Below are 15,120 nucleotides of genomic sequence, written 5' to 3'. Positions count from 1 at the left end.
TAGGAGGAGATGGGGCTGTGGTCACCAGGAGGAGACTGGGCTGTGGTCACTGGGAGGAGACAGGGCTGTGGTCACCGGGAGGAGACGGGGCTGCAGTCACCAGGAGAAGACGGGGCTGCGGTCACCAGGAGAAGACGGGGCTGTGGTCACTGGGAGGAGATGGGGCTGCAATCCTGACACAGCACTCCGAGGAGGAGCTCTGTCCTTCAGTCATCCACCTGCTACCTGTGCACCTCTGGGCTCTCTGGTCGCAGCGAGGGGGTAGAAAGGTAACTGCAGGGCAGCGTGGTGACCGGAGCCCCACCCTCAGTGGAGGAAGTTCAGGTCCCCTGTCCACAGAGCCGCTGCTCCAGCAGCTGTGATTGCCAAGGATAGAATGAGGGAGAAGTGTGTGCTGGACGGGAAGTAGGTGATTTATGCCCTACGTCCTGGACAGGAGCCCTAGGGGTGGGCTGAAATGTGTCCCAATGAACTGTCCTCTTGCCCATTTACTGGGGACAGAGACCTGCGTGAGCTGTTCCTGGATTTGACGAAGCTCCTGTGTGCAGCCCATGGCCGTGGGCCGCCGGGGTCAGGTGACATACAGAACTCGTCCCGGTCCCATGTGCACCAGCCCATGTCCCACGGGATACCAACCTGCGGTGTGCCACCTCCCCCAGGCAGCTCTTCTCCAAGTTTCCCACTCTCACCAGGCTCCACGAGTCTGGAATTGATCAGGGTGGGGTAAAAACTTGTCCCTCTTGCCTGCACTGGGGCCAACGCCAAGGGTCGCTTCAGCCTGGGGCTTCTCCTAGGATGCCTGCCCATCTTCCCAGAGTGGTGAGCCCCACATCTGTGCCAGCTTTGACTGTCCATCCTTGCTGGAGGCTTCTCCCCGCGCTCAGCTCTGGCAGCCTCCTGTGTAGATGCGGACCTGGACATTCTTCCCTGGAGAGAGTGAACAGGCTGTGGACTCCGGCAGAGCACGTTTCAGGGGCGCTGACAGGCTGCGCTTGACGGAGAATTTGAAATTGGATGCGGTTGTTCAAACTGAGTTCAGATATTCCAGGTGAACTTAAAATTTATTTTATAAAAGAATTTAAAATGTAGCTTCATGATTTAATATAAAATACTGCATAAATCAATCAAGTTTAGAATGATAATTAATTTCTATTGAAATCAGCTAAGATTCGTGACTTAGTGACTGATGCCTTAGTTCTGTTCCCTGGTTCACACCTAGTGGATGCAGACATGGATTCCACTTTAACTCTTCTGTGGACACTGGGATGCTGGACAGAACCGAACTCCAGCAAAGCACGGGGGGCAGGACTAGGACCCTGATGCGGCAGACAGTGTGCTTTCCAGAAAGGCATCTGTAGCTTCCATCGCACCCAGTATGTGTCGGCAGCTCTGGGGTGTCTGGAGGCATCTGCACACATTAGGGATAAATGAGATTATTTTCAGAAAACACGCAGCACCTTTTCCATGACGAGGAAAAACTTTTTTTTATTTAGTACAGGACTTGCAGTGATTCTCCTGTTTTCTGCCTCCCAAGCACTGGGGTTACAGGGCCATAATGCCCAGGTCCAGTCTGGAAAAACGTTTTATTATACAAAATTTAAGTTGAATTGTCAAGTGTGTGTCTTCCCTTCTAATCTCTATGGTTTAACATATTTTAGGGTTGGAGAGGGGCTTGACACACGTCCTGAATATGGATGACCAAGTTTGGTGCCAGGATTGGTTGAATTATTTTAATCAACTTAGTAGACTCTGCCCAAGTGCTTGTGGAGGTCTCGGCACCCTTTACAAGTGAAGAAAGCACTCTACTTCTGTTAATGCGTGGAGTGCACACAACCGTCATATTGAAATTTACCATGTTAATCTCAATAATTCTTTGTTGAATCCAAATTACAATTCTATCTCAACTTTAAAGAGTTCTAAAAATGCATTTGCAGTCCAAAACAAAGGGAATTTAAATAGGACTAAACACACACACACACACACACACACACACACACACACACACACATTCAAAGAAGTAACCCAGCATTGCAGAGCCTGGCCCGTTATCGCAGTTAGCAGGACTTTCCATTTCATACATCATTTAGAGGCTAATTTACCACAGTGATTCTATAAATGTACTCGCTCTTAAAAAGTTAATGAAACAAAGGAAAAGATGCATCTGTTTTCAAAGAATATCCGGAACAAGGTGTACGCAACTGGTGACCCTTCCAGGCCTATCAGGGATGGATTCAAATCTGATCCAGCTAAAACCTCTACTTAAAGGCTCAAAAATGGTACAACACGAACAGGAGAGACGCGCTGTACCGCCAAGGGTGAATTAGCCATGTTTGCCCTGAAGACTCCGTCCTGCACCTAACGGCACATAAATCACCCTCTTGGATGTAATGATCCCTTCTCACCAGCATTTTAACAGGCAGTTACTTCACTTCTAGCACCAATTGAAAGATGAGGTAAATAAGAAAACAAAATGTGTTGAAATGTCCTAGCAAGAAAAATCAATGTCAAATCCTGGTTACAAACCAGAAATTGCAAATTAATGGGAGACATTGGAAAGAAATCATGAAGTGCATAAATCGCCTCTAGCAGTGTCAGAGAGCCTCCTGCCTGCAGCCCACCTTTCTCATGTGCATGTCTGCCTCGGCCACCAAACAAGAGCTCTGAGGACCAAGCAGAACATGCAGACCCTGGCCAGACATAGGAAACATAAGCATTGCTTTGTCATGACAATCTTTCAAAATCAAAAATTTAATGTAACTATTTAGCTACCAAAATTATAGTAAAAGAATTCTGAAATTCTAACTGGAGAGAGCCTAAAATTGTAATTCACTGAATCCTTTCCAACTTCTGTTATTAAAAGAAGGAATTCAGTAAGAGAAACAAGCATGGGGAAGCTCACATGCCGGCGGGACTGCCGGGCTCCGGAAGCCGCAGGCTGGCAGGCCTGGGACGAGGACTGGGAGGCCGTCTGTGCTATTGTCCCTTCCAAAGCAGGCCCGGGGGCGCGCTTGGCTCCACGGCACCCCTGCAGCAGCCCAGAGACTCTCCTCTGGAGACCAGCCCGGAGTGCTCAGGCTCTCACTGCGTCTGACCTCGGCGCCAGGGTCTGCAGGCCCCTGGCCGACCCCTGGACGCTTGCGCCTCAGGCAGTCCCCAGTCCTCAGTGGGTGGCACTGTCTGACACACCTGGGACGGACGTAAGGCAAAGACAGGCGGCCTTCCTTGGTGGAACACAGGTCGAGCCGCGCGGTGGGGAGCGGCAGGCATTTTTATTTGCACCCGAGCAGCTCCAGGTTGAGTGAGCGGAAAGAGCGGCCCAAGGGAGGTAAGTTTAGGTCGCATTTTTCATTGATTTTCTCACCAACATAATTCACACCCTGGCTGCTCAGGGACTCCCAAACCCCCTGCAGGATTCCAGGAGAAAAATCTTAATTTTAGATAATTCTAGATTTATGAACAGCTGTAAGAAATGCTATCAGTAAATCTTGTACACAGCTTGGATAATTTTAATGTGTTATTGCAGCTACTGGAGCTGACATCCAGGCTGTTCTCTGATCGTACCATCTCGCATCACTGAAGCAAAATATCACAGCTACAAAACTCATATCCATTTATTTCCTGGCCTTACTCAAATTTCACAAATTTTGTGTACACTCACCTTTGCATGCATTTAGCCGTATGAAATATTATTTCTCATGTAGATTTTCTCGGACCACACAGTCATTGCAGAATAGTTGCCCCAGTGGTGTCACCACGTTCAGGCCACTGTGGAAGTGTCACTGTGCCCCAGCAAGCCCTCTGTGGTCACAGCCCTCCCGGCCTCGTGCCCGTCTCCTGCTCCTGAAATCATCAACCTTCCCTCCCTCGAGAGTTTTGGTGCCTTCACAACTCTACTCAGACCACACGGATAATCTTGGGAACTTGGCCTCAGCTCCTTGCTTGAGTCAGTGTTGCTTCTACTCTTGAGAGTTGAGTTCTGCAGACATTCCAGAGCAGTTCCATTGCACACTTTAGGGTTTGCAAATATTTTCTCCTCCTCTGTTAGCTGCTTCCACCCATAAATGTCCTCACCTTTCATGAGGCTCAGGAGTTCAGCTAGCACTTACTAGACAGCCGGAAGGTTGAATGATGTCTCGGCCAGTGTCCTCGTGACAAGGACTGGCCTTGCATGCAGATTCTCCTGCATGCGTGGAAGCCAAGTTAGATGCCACACAGTTTACTGACAAGCATAACTTTAGAACAAAATTCTAATGTAAAAATTCTACGTGTGAACCGCAGGATCATTGGGATAATTGTACTGCCGATTTCTGCTGATGTTTTGAAAGGAGAAGTTAATGTTTCCATTTCTTTTTCTTTTTAATTTCTTATAACATTTTTGTTTGTTTTATTTTGTTAAACCAATTTTTCACCTTTAATATCTAGTACCCCAAACAACTAATTTGAAGATAACGTCATGTAATACAATAACCTTTACTGAACTCCCATTACTTGGTTTGTGAAATTTTGTAGCTTCTAATGCTTTTTGCATTACTATTTTCTATTCCTTTTTTTATGTATTTGGCACAGGGTCTCTTATGCAGCTCGGACTTGTAGTGATCCTCCTACTTTCAGCATCCCCACTGCTGGGATTACAGGGGTGCACCACCATGCCCCTCTCGGTGGTCGGCTTAGTGCACCCAGGGGCAGGGCTGGTGTGGCAGGTGGTGCCAGGGGGGTCAAACCCCAGTCCCTGCCCTTGCCTAAGCAGGCACTTAGTCCACTGAGCGACCTCTTAGGCCTACTATTTTGTATTCTTTAAAATATAGAATAAAAAAATGTAAAAGCTCTCTCAATACTTCCCTTATTTTAGAGTGATTTATAACTGCTCTAGTATTATTTAAGAAAGCTTTAGTTTGATATTTATGCATTTTGCACTTACCAAACCCACTGGGAGTGCCACATCACATATGACTGACCCCCTCTTCTCTAGTTCAAGGCACCTACTAGACAGGGATGGAGGCCACTGACCTTCCCCTACTTTGCTGGCTCACCTTATTTGGGGGGAATGAAGCTAGTTGACCCCACACTGTTGACACTATCTCGCATATTACCGCTACTCCTCTACTGTGCAGACGTACAACCAGGTACCTGTGGACTTCGCGCGCCGTGCATACCTGTGCGCGTGGTATGGCTGTACTGGCCCTGGCTTACCTCAGCATTCTCTGCTCTACTAATGTTACGATCGTAAAAGCAGATCAGGCCACGTTACTTCCCTCCATGGCCATTTCTGTTGATGATTCTTGGCTGACAGAATAAACTAAATCCCGCAGAATGAGAACGGATCCCCTCCGCTGCAAGGGAGGCACGCAGCTCCCCAGAGACTGTCACTCAGAGCCCCGGCTCTGCTGGGATGCTTTTGTCTCCTGATCCCTAAATCCAATTACTGGGAAGCATCTCTTCACGCTGAGTGTACCACAGCCACCCCCCTCTGTGGGACGCGGGGCCTCCTTCCTGTGCCGCAGCTGCGAGTCCTGTAATTGGCAACTCTGTCTTGCAGAAAGCCTCAGTGAGTGATCTCCTGAGACTCAGAATCGGGTCACCCCCACCTGCGCCGAGCTCCCTCCCTGGGTGTTGCGCTGCTCCGCGGACCCAGAGAAGACAGCTCCTTGCTCCCAGCTGCAGCTCACCGTGGCCCTGCCTGTGTTCCCTCTCCTCACCTCTACTTCGCCCTCGCCCTCGTTCTGCAAGCCCCGGTGCAGAACGTTTTCCTCTCTGGCTCATTTTACCTTCAGTCTTCCCAAGTCTCCTTTCCAGCCTGACTCACGGCGGTGAAGCCGATATCCCCCTCTCCCCGACAGTCCCTAACTCCTATCGCCAGCCGGCCACACCCTCCCACTGGCTTGGCGTCCCGGGAGTGTGTTCCAGTCTCTGTGTAGGCTGTGTCACCGCCTGAAAATTCTCATGTATTTGTCATGAATCAGCCACACGAGGACATTAGCACCTCAGTGGCACTGACCGCCTCCCTCCCATTCACCGCTGTTCTCCAGAACTCGAGTGACACCCATAATACAGCACGTGCCTTCGGAGCAGGTGTCTAATAAAGAAATACATCTATTTGTCCATCTGTCTGACTGTCTCCAAAGTCCTTTGCAATCACGAGCACTTGGAAGAGCGCAGCACACATTCAAGGCCCGGGGTTCCATCCCCAGGACTGAAATAATAGAAAAGATGGAAGGAGAGGGTAGGAAAAGGGCTCAGTGCTAACTCGACACTGCCTTTGCCTATGACGAGGGCCCCGCGTTGCCCGCCTGGAGCACAGCATTGCCCCTTATTCCTGAAGTACATTAGTCTCCATGTATTGGAGTCTGGTCTTTCACTGTAAGGTTTATTAACCTCCGCTTCACTCCCCTTCTTTAAATGAGGAACTCTTAACAATATTTTATACCAAAACAGGCAAAATATTTCCCCAGCTCACAGCAGGTTCTAAATGCTCATAGGAAGAGCTTTTGGGCTTTGCAACCACTGGGATTTTTGCTGTTTTGCTGCCGGGAGGCTAAGCAGTCTTTATCCTACCAGGGTCCTGCTCATCGGGTCCCTTGCTGTCACCTTGTGGCCTGTCCTTCACCACATGTTGGGGTCCCAGGGCAGCACGTAGTGAGCACGGTGAGGACGCTGCCAAGGGCTTCCTCCCAGCGGCTGCTGGGTCTGCCCCTCACTGCTCTGGTGCAGGCCAGCCTTCGTGCATGTGCTGGCACGTGGGCCAGGGAGCTAGCGTCATTTGGTACAGGGCACCCTGCCTGGACACTGGGACATTAACAGAAAAAATGACACTTTGCTCACATTACCTATCACAGGCAGAAAGATTGCAGTATCGATAGCAATGGGCACAGAAGCAAAGAAAATGGGTTAAAGCATCCCCACGTATATAAATATGGTGTTGACAGCAGTCAGGGGAAACTTCCCCAGTGCCCACGCTCTGGCTGCCTCCTGGTATTCTGTCAGGACTAAATTGGGTTTCTGGTAACACATTTGACTAAAAAGCATAAAAACTAATGGCCGTGTCCAGCTATGCGCACTGCCGGCAGCTACTGCCTGCCAGGATAATTGCTTAAATTTAGATTGCTCATCCCCTTGCTCTGTGTAAGGACATGTGGGATGCTGGCCGGCCCGACGGCGACCTTCTCATGCACTTTACGGCTGGACTCAGCACCGAGCGGCTGTGCCCTCGGGAGCCTGGGACCTAAGCAGCAATGAGGGCGCCTGCGTGGACAGCCCGCCCTCCCTGCAGAGGGCCCGGTGCCTGTCACACTGTGGGGTGAGCAGGCCAGGGGAGCCAACGCTGAAGATGGCTTGTTAGGGATGAGGCACTTCCACCTAGGAGTACAAACTGGTGCATTTCAGAGGAAAAGCCTTGTGCTTCCCCAGCTGGTGCTGGTATGTGGGCCCACTTGACTTCAGCCCCACCCAAGGGGTCTGCCTCTCGCCATTGCACTGGCCCCCTGCCTGCATTCCTTGCACGTTTCTTATATTTTTTTCCTGTTCCTGACACGTTTGTTCCAGGTCTTTCTTCACTGCCCTTTGTCTGTTACTAGGACGTACATACAAAGTTCAGGTCATGGTTGGGATTCAGGGTTGGGGCGAGCCCCAGAAGGCAGCCTACAGTGTGAAGGTGACCTCGGCTACCCACCCCACCCCCATGCCTTCACACTGCCCTGTCCTCCACACCCACCTCCTGTAGGACTTGTTTCTGGGTCTGCAGTTGAAGCCTGGCACCATTCACCTGGTTCCGCGAGCGATCCTGTGCCCGGTATTTCCCCTGCATTGACCGATTTCAGCTCATCCAATCTCCGCTCCCTAGGCCCCAGCTCACTGGCTCTTCCTTGAGCACCACACACACCTCCCTCTGCCAGTCACCAGCCACTTGCCATTTATTCCAATCTAAGCAATGTTTCAGGAGTTTTTCTCTAGACCTAAAATATAACGCTGTCCAGCAGCAGTCGGAGCCTTTCACCGGCTACACTTCGCTTTCCTTCTCAACATTTCCACCAGAGGCAGCCGAGGTACTGCTCTCAGACAAAACAGCCAGGAGCCATGGAAAGAGAAAATAGAAATAAGAGGTGTCCACAGTCATAGTCGCTTAAAGACGTGCTTCAGTTCCTTGTAAAGTACTGCTTCGTGAGAACCTCAGCAGCTTGCGCAGAGACTTCTGAAGAGCCTGCTTCTTGCTCCTCACGGCTCTTCTGTTTTGTCCTTAAGCAGTGGGAAACAGCTGTGCCCAGGAGCGAGGTTTGCCCTGGCCAGCGCTCCGCAGGCTCCCGATAGGCCATGGGCTGAAGCCTCAACCAGCAGCTCTGGAAGAGGTTTCCACAGCACTGCTTGCCCAACCAAGAAGTCGGGCGCTGCTGTGTTGGCTAGCCAGGAGCATTTGTGGAGAAAGGCGTAGCACCTGTGTGTCAGCTACGTCACCAGCGCCTTTCATCAACCTGGGCGCGTCTTCCTGGACTGTAAGATGCAAGGCTTGGGGCTGCTGCAGCGTAGCTCCTCCTTCCTAGTCACACGATGGGCCTCCGGCGCTTCCCTGTTCCAGCCTCCTCCCTCCTCCTTCCGCACTCCCGCGGCACACGCTGTCCCGAGGCCCTGGCGTCTTCCTTGGAGAGGAGGGCGGCCGAGTGCTGGCCTGAGGACCACAGGCAGAGACGGAGCCCAGGCCTTCCCCTGGGGTCAGGTCCAGCTCCTCCAGTCTTACGATCTTGTTTCTCTCCTGCTACGCATGTCGGCCCACGTTTGGGCTGCTTGTGTCTTATTGTAAGGTCCAGGTTCTTATTAAGTATTTGGCTACAAAAGTTCTAATTCCGCAAAGGGACTAAGGTAACAATGAAAAGTAATCTTTCTAGCTGAAAAAGAAATTGAATAAAAAAAATATTGAATAATGGTGCTGGGCTAGATCAGCCCACAAATGCTTCCCTTTGTAGCTACACAAAGTTCTACTGTGACTCGTTTCTCTTTCATTGGTTCTCTACATAGCTCACAAGTTCTTTCTTTGTTTCATAGGGCGTGCACATCCATTAGCACACGCTTCCTCCTTTTATCCTTGGGGGGTGGGCTCACAGGTACTGAACTGGGCTTTCACACCTGGCCAAATGCCCAGCTCTGTCCATAGTTTTCACTTTTGAAACAGTCTGTAAATTCTCTGTGGTCTGTGTCTTGCAAGCTTCCAGCTGTAGGCATTGTGGGAGTTGACACATTGTGTCAACCTGGCTGAATTGGCTCAGGCCTGGGGGCGCAGCCCTGCAGGCGGGCAGGGCCAATCTGGGGCGCTATTGGGCTGGCACTGGGGTGTGATTGGTTCCACCTTAGGGCCATGGGCCGCCCCAGAGTGACTCAGCACCAAAAGTGTACCTAAAGGAGTTGAGGCAGGCTTCCGGCCGCCCTGCCCTTGGAAGTCCTATCTTCAGAAGATCGAGCCACTCTGGAGGAGCGCCGATCTTTGATCTTCGCTGTGGAGCGGTCTTGGCAGTCAGCGCAGAAGGAAGACAGAGGCTTGATGGACGCCGCAGCGGCTGCTCCTCCTCTGCTCTTCAGGGTTTTCTGCCGCATGAACTGCTGTCGTTTGCCTTGGAGCCAGCGGAATATGGACTGAACCCTCCAGTAACTGTGAGCTAAATAAACCTTTCCTTCCTTAGTTTAGAGTGCCGGCTATTTGTCCCAGCAATGAGCAAAAAGTAGCTAAGACAGGCATTTGGTTCTGGGGCTGCAGGCCTGCCCAACATACCACCTTCTCTAGAAGCCCTGAGCAGTGTGCTAGCCTTGAGGACCCCTTCTGTACCTTCCAGGTCTCGGTGTGTACAAGTGTGCACGAGGCCCTCTGCAGCATCAGCAGCGACCTTCTGCGTGCTCCCTTCCTAGAGATGGCAAGGCTGCTTGTGCCCCAGCGTGGACTAAATGCAAGGAGCGCGTATTCCGCCAGCTGCGTGGGCTCTCAGGAATCGTTTCAAACGCTCTGCCCTAGGATGCCTGCAGTGCTGGTTTCCGATGCCTTTTGGGCTCGAGTCACAGAACTGTGAATCTGCAACAGGAAAGGCATTGAGCGCTTCCTGCTGTTTCTTGGTGTCATGCGCAAGCACGCTGCCAAGCGCCACATTTGCTGCTGGCGGTGCGCGTGTGTGTAGGCTCTGCCAGTGCACGCACATGCTTGCAGCTGGCTGCCCTGCCTGAAGGGCATTTATGTGTCTTAGGTCTCCTTAAGGAATAGTTTACATGTTTGTTTACCTTCCCTTGTGGAAAGCAAAGTCACCAAGGCCTAAGTGCTGGGTATGTCGGGCCAGCTTCAGACCTGGGGAGCATTCTAGCGCAGGACGGCGTCAATCCAGGCTCAGCTTCTCAGCTTCCCTTGGATTTCTGCCGGTACATTACATTTCTTTGAAATGATGCTAAGGTTTAGATGAGTCAGAAAGCCTACTACTTTAAAGTTCACTTATCATTTATTTGATAAGAGTTCTAAGAGGAGGACGCTTCACTGAGTGCCCATCAGTCCCTCCCATGGCGTGAAGTCGTGACACCCAATTATCTGGGGCTTCAAGAGCATCTCTTACCATCCTGAAGAACAAAACTGAATTTCTTTCAGGATTTGCCTGTCCCTGAAATAGAGTCCTATTAATGATACATTTTAAAACAACATATTCTTGCATTTTTAAACTCAATTTCATTGATTTTGCTAAAATTAAATGTTTGAGCTGCTGTTATCTGGAAATTTTGAACTCTTAAGAAAGGAGTGAAGTGTTTTCAGTAGGGGCCGCTCTGCACAGCTCAGCTGGTGTGAGGACTTCAATTACAACACTCCCTCGAGTGTGTAAAACAGCAGCACCGCCATCAGGCATGAGAGTCACAGAGGCGACAACGACTCTTTTCTCTCTGATGGAAGCTTCGGCCTTCACCATGTTCCAAAATAAAAGAAAATCTCTAAAGCCATTTCCACAAATAGTGGCATTAGACAGAAGTCGACACACAGTCAGAGGGGACTGGGCTCTCGAGCAGGTCACCCAAAGCCGAGACTCCCCGAGGCAGTGCTGCAGGGGAGCCTGAGGAGCGGCAGCCCTCAGTGGGGCATGCAGACCCCGTAGCCAGGTGCAAGCCTGGCTGGAGACGAGCAGCGGCTGGCAGGCACACTGTGATGGGTGCCGCCTGGCTTTGGGATCAAGGCAGGCCTCAGACCAGGCACAGGTGTGACCAGAACCGCTGGACCTATCAGGGCACCCCTGCATTGGCATGTGCCTCCCTGTCAGACCAGCCTTCACTAAGAGGCCGTACTTGCTGGGTTGCTTGTACTCTGACCCACAATATGCCCACACTGTGGCTTTGCTGAATAAATTATCTCTGACAACGGCTGCATTGCCCACCCATGCAGGACCCCCCCTGGAAATCCTTTCCTGATCTTCTCCTGTCTAGTAAAACTCCCCTAGCTTCCCCCTTCGGCTCACAGCTTCGTGTCTCAGTATTGTGAGACCACAGACTCTGCACGCCTGACACCCAAGGAGCTTTTTCCTCGTCATCATGAGCCTCAAGGTGGGTGGTGAGCAGAAAGTGTCATGCTCATGAGGCAATGTCGCCTGCAGAGCTAAAGAAGCATGGGATTTTGGTGGGATAGTGGATCCCGGAATCATGCTGTCAGGTTTTAATGTCAGTACAATTAACTTGGAGTCACGCACTGACTGACCAGTGCTAGTCGGTGAAGTACAAGTCATCAATCTGTGTTCTGCTTATATGGCATTTACTTTGGGAATTTTATATTCCCTGTATGTGAGCATCAAGGGTTCCCACTCCTCCTCCAGTGAACACTGTCCCCATCCCAGACTCATCCATTGGAGTAGTTTGTAGTCTGATTGTAAAGGAAGACACATAGGAATTGACATATAACAACAGTGGATTACAGATTATGGATATTTTCATTTTTAGTTTTTAACATGTTTTTCCTGAAACTTTTTTCATTCTAGAAGAAAACAATGTACGTATGTGGGCTTGGATCCCAGGCCCAGCCTGTGGAGTCACTGCCTTCTAAGATGAAGGGCCCAACCCATGTTCTGATAGTGCCACAGGGTCCTTAGGGGCTTGCAATGGCTTCAGTGTCTGCGAGAAACTCAGCGGCAGATCCAGGGTACCTGCTCACTACTTATTACCTGGGCCTAAATGTAATTTGATGTTAGGAGAGTGACTAGCGCAGCCATGTGTTCTTAGCTATCAGCAGCATCAGATTGGCTTGTCATTAGCCGTGCATTCATGCCATAACTGAATTTTTAAATGTACTTAGCACAGGATCTCACTGCACAGATCAGAGTCATTGTGATCCTCCTGTTTCAGCTTCCCAAGCTCTGGGATTGCAAGTGCACGCCACCACATCAGTCTCATTCGCAGTCCCAGTGCAGCCCGGGGACAGGGCCAGAATGGCATGGGATCGGGCCCTCATCCCCTTGAGCTTGCCTACGCAGGTGCTTTAGTCCACTGAGCTCTCTGGTCAGCCCTCATAACTGAGATGTTGTGTTGTTTCAAGCTTCAGCATTCACTTTAAAAGGAAGGACACAAAAACAGAAAATACAGAAAGAACATACAAAAAAATGAAGGAAACAGCAAGACCAGAATGATAAATGTAAATGCAAAATAGAAATGTAAAAATTCAAAAAAAATATTGGAGTTGAACAGTACAACAAAGTTAAGTGTGTAACAGAAAATACCAGAGGCAGAAAGGAGAAGAGGAGGAAAGAACTTGTGCCTTTGAAAATGTGTTGTGTACAGAGAGCCAGTGAGGAGAAAGAACAGACAAGAGATGGGAGCAGCACTTGCAGGGTCTGCGGAGCGGCGCAAACGAGCAGCCATAGGCAAGTCTTAATGGTAGAGAAAGAGAGGAAAAATGTAGAGGGGTGAAAAAAGCTTACCGAAGAAAGAACAGCAGAAAACCTTGCAAACCTGGAGGAAGTTCTTAAATATCCAGGTCAGAAAAGCCAGGCGTGCTGAATAGGCTCCAGTCCAACTCCGGCTACTCCGAGGTGCACTATAATCAAACTGTCAAAATGTAGAATCAGAGGAAGGTGCGTGGTGTTGGCCAGAGACAAGGGGAGAGTGGCCTGGACAGAGCTCCGACAGGGCAGGCCGTGTGTGGCTGCGAGGGCCTTCCAGCCTGGGCTCATTGCGTTGTGCTAAAAATGTGGTAAAGGGAGGTTTAGTCAATCACAAAGCAAAAGGCCACAGGAAAGAGGTGGGGGGAGGGAGGGAGGGAGGGAGGGAGGGAGAGAGAGAGAGAGAGAGAGAGAGAGAGAGAGAGAGAGAGAGAGAGAGAGAACAAAGGGGTCAAACATGCCACTGAGGAAATCTGGAAACAGCAAGAGGAAGAAAAGAATGAACAATCCAAAAAAGAAGAGAAAATAATTGCTATACTTTGTGTCTATAGTTTGTGTTTGGAGTTGAACAGTACCACAAATATGTCGACCCTGGTGTGAGTGTGACACCCCTCCTGGGCAAGGAATGAGGGGGGCTTGCTCGGCCGCTCTTCTGCCACTGCTGTGGCTGCTTCCTTTGCTCTTCGCTGTTTTCTGCCACCATGAACTGCTGCCCTCTGCCATGTGCCACTCTGCCTAGGAGCCAGCCGAGTACGGACTGAAACCTCCCCAAACTGAGCTAAACACACCTTTCCTTCCATCATTTGGGATGTCAGGTGTTTTGTCCCAGCAATGAGATAAGTAACCAAGATAATAATTAAGGAAATGACGATATTGATCAAACAATTAAACATTAACTCTTCCTTTCAATAAACCTTAATTTTTTCTTTGTCCTTATTACTTTTTATTTTTTAATTTATTTTAAAGAAAGCATAACAATAATAATATATTAGACAGTAGAGATAATTCACATTTAAAAGAACATGGAGAAAGGTATTCAACCACTGCATCATAATGCACATTGCTGTTCTCAATGTCATTGCTCAGATTACAGATATTAGCATATAGAGTTAGCTAAAATAAAAATTTTAAACATTAGTTGCTACTTTCAAAAATTTGATAGAAATAGTAACACAATTGTCTCAGTTATCCTGTGTATATCACCCACGCCTGTATCTGGCGATCTGAGCACCAGGTTTGATGATAACAGTGCATAACATAGCAGCCATTGTTAGCTTTCTGTTCTTGTTTTGAAGTTCTGTACCATTTTTTTTGTTGCACGTTGCTTTTGTCATTTGTTTTTTCTCTTTAAAACGAAAAAAAAGGCAACAATAAGACTTTACCCAGAGTTACCTTAACTAGAAATAGATTAAATTCTCCAATCCAAAGATGCAGAGTGATTAAAAGGATCTTAAGAAGCAAGACCCGACTATTCTGCTGAGAAGAAATGCTCTTCACCTGCACAGATCCACCAAGCTGGCAGTGAGAGCAGTGGAAAGTGCGTGCCTGCTTATGGAAGGGAAATGCCAACAGACTGAAGTATGTTCTATTGAGGGGCTTTGCACCCCGCATTCAGCGGGGTGGGCAGTTAGGGGAGGAGTAGGCAAACTAGACTTTCAGATGGTGCTGACAAATAGATTCAGGAAATTCCACTAAAAAATTGTAGAACGCATTTTTTTTCAATTGCATACCAATCTTTTTCTGATTCCACGTCAGCCCTAAAAGCAAGTCCTAATCAAGTGGAAGAAGACTGGAGTCATATTGGGAGCCTCTTTTCTGACAACAGTTGTAAAATAGTAGAAATGAGTAGCAAGAAGATATTCAGAAAATTTGCAAATACATACATAGAAAAAAAGAGCACGCTACTAAAAATACAATCGGGCAATGAAAGAATAGTTCGGTTGAATTGTTTCTGTTTTTTTTTTTTTTTTTTGTATTTTTTAGGGAAGGGTCTCCAGGGTGTTCAGGGTCTCACTACTAGGTCGGGCTCCTAGCGATCCACCTGTTTACAGCCTCCCAGGGGCAGGGATGACAGGCACGCTGTCTCAATCGCAGTCTCAGCAACCTCTGGGGCGGGACCGGGGTGCTGAACCCCTGGCCCCTGTGCCTGCTTGCAGGTGCCTTAATCCGCTGAGCTATTTGGCTGGTCCTATGAAAGAATAATTTAAAAACTTCTTGAGATGAAGCAGAATGGAGACACAGACACCAAAACCTG

Source organism: Octodon degus, unplaced genomic scaffold, assembly GCF_000260255.1.
Source record: "Octodon degus isolate 3935 unplaced genomic scaffold, OctDeg1.0 scaffold00108, whole genome shotgun sequence".
Classification (NCBI taxonomy): domain Eukaryota; kingdom Metazoa; phylum Chordata; class Mammalia; order Rodentia; family Octodontidae; genus Octodon; species Octodon degus.
The sequence above is the reverse complement of the archived record's forward strand: the minus strand, read 5'-3'. Positions refer to the sequence as shown.